This window comes from Halyomorpha halys, unplaced genomic scaffold (genome assembly GCF_000696795.3).
Source record: "Halyomorpha halys isolate HHAL.00 unplaced genomic scaffold, Hhal_1.1 Scaffold399.1, whole genome shotgun sequence".
Classification (NCBI taxonomy): Eukaryota; Metazoa; Arthropoda; class Insecta; order Hemiptera; family Pentatomidae; genus Halyomorpha; species Halyomorpha halys.
In genome coordinates, this window is record NW_027107556.1 from 383,164 (window position 1) to 385,562 (window position 2,399).

Below are 2,399 nucleotides of genomic sequence, written 5' to 3' on the forward strand. Positions count from 1 at the left end.
GATGGAGAACTGTATAGTACTTGATGGAGAACTGTATAGTACTTGATGAATTGAAAGGGACCGCTGCCAGGTGAGGGCCCGACTTCCGTTCAAAAGGATTCGTAGTTGGTTTGATTATCTCTTGAGTGAATGGAAGATGACAATTGATTGCCACCATAGTTATGTTAATTACTGTTAAATTAGTTATTTGTTGGTTATTGGTGGGATTAATTTTTATTATTAACTGTCAATCAAAAATGCGCTCCATTACATAACTTTCATTTACTAAACCAATTTACGCCCCCACTTTAGATTAGTGGGCTCGTGATAGAACTGATGCTGTTTCAACAGAAAAAACCTTACTAGGAGATGATGGTTGCGGGTGCGGTCAAATGAAACATAAATAAGTTGGTGTAGCTTATTTAATTGTGCCAACGTTTTGGCTAGAGTTTCTAGCCTTCATCAGGGCTAAGAACAGAACAAGATAACAACCAATAAGTACAGAAAAAAAAAGAAAAAAAAAATATAAATAAATTTCTATACTTATTGGTTGTTATCTTGTTCTGTTCTTAGCCCTGGTGAAGGCTAGAAACTCTAGCCGAAACGTTGGCACAATTAAATAAGCTTAAATACTTTATTAAACAAACAACAATTAAATAAACACCAACTTATTTGTGTTTCATTTGATCGCACCCCCAACCATCATCTCCTAGTACGTCATCCGCGGTCAACTATCTCTCATAATTAGAAAAAACCTCAAGGAAGGCGAAAATTATGAGCAACAATTTTTTATTTATCTGTTGCTATAGAAATTCGAATTTTAGTTTTTCTCAAGGTGGGAATAATGAATATAAGTTTGTTCCTGCTCATAATACAAAAATCTAACAAAAATAAAGAAGCTGCAATGCAATCAGGTGGTTTGGGCTCTTTCCGTCCTGACCGGATGCTTCTATTTTTCCTTCGTTCTCCTTTATTTATTCATTAAGTTCTTTAATATATTGGATTTGTCCATTGTTTAATATTGCTTGCTTAATTAAGAATGATTATTTTTTAAAAATAAACAACATTAAAGGTGCTTTAGGGAAATTTTGTTATAGTAAAAGGTTTTGAGCCCGGTTAGACTATTTCAATGAGAATAAAACCTACTTCACCTTATAAACCTTTCTATTATACGTTGATATACCGAGTTTAATCAAAATAGTTTTCGAGAAAATAGAAAAAAATGTGAAAAATCGATTCTATAAAGTTGCACTTACGGTAGATCGATTTTATCGAAAAAGTTGCTGGTTACATCCCAGGCATATAGGACCCTTAAATATGTTGTTTCAGTTTCTTATGACTTTTTGTTTTTGAACTAGGTTATTCACAATGCGCATGCTCCGAGGTTAGTTTTTTTGAACTCAGGGTACCTCAAACTATTTTCGTCGAACACTTGAATTCGAATTGTACACGTTCGCAAGAGTTTCCCTTACTATATATGCAATATATAAGTAAGTGAAAGTAAAAAAGAAAACCTTATTAACCACATTTCTTAACAAAAAATTATACAATAATAATATAAATGTATCAATTTTATTTACACACATCCATAATTTTCTTGAATAGTGGCAAGTCTTAACATTTTTTTTTCTTTTGGTTTTGAAGTATTCCATGGATTATAGACTGCAGTTAAGTGATAGCAATCCTAATAGCTGTAGGAAAGTCTGTAGGGGGACCTCAGTAAAGAAAGTAACCGCAATATACGGTACAATCTTTACAATTTTCCACGTTTATTATGTGTATAATATATAAATTAATAATTTACAAAACGTTTATTGTTAAAGATTTATGTTCCTGTTAAAATGATATAAATTAAGAATTTTTATATTTATGTTAATCATTCTTATATATTTCGTTGAGTGAAAAGTCGTAAGAGAATGGAATAACTAATTTAATGCTAGTATACGACTGTGATTTGACACCGACTTTTTCGCTATAATCGACTGACGAAGAGCCATTTTATGAAATCGATTTTTCACATTTTTTCGATTAATTTCCCAAACGGCTCCAACGATTTTGATAAAACTCGGTAAACCAATAAACCATTAAATATTATTTAATACTAAATAGGTCTTTTCCTCATTGAAATAGTCTTACTGGGCTTACATGCCGAATTTCCAAAAGATCTTTCTTTAAAATATCTTTATTTTATTTTAAATAAATAACCAGTTCTCATTGTTAGCAATAATAAAGAATGGATAAATGTAATATATTAATAACAAAATATGAATAACTAAAGGAGAAAAATTGAAAAGGATAGGGAGGTTCGAATTGGAAAAAATGCAAGCGTATGCTTATTACTTCCTTAGATTTTGTTATAATGTATTCATCGCGGGAAAAAAAGTAAATATTGGTTATTTCCATCCTAAGAAATTTATATA

General features: G+C 30.9%; 1 protein-coding gene across 1 annotated transcript in view; it reads right to left on the reverse strand.

The window, feature by feature from the left end:
- LOC106682270 (uncharacterized) overlaps positions 1 to 2,399 on the reverse strand; it is a 4,698-nt gene that overhangs the window by 1,684 nt on the left and 615 nt on the right. The gene's annotated exons all lie outside the window — the stretch shown is intronic.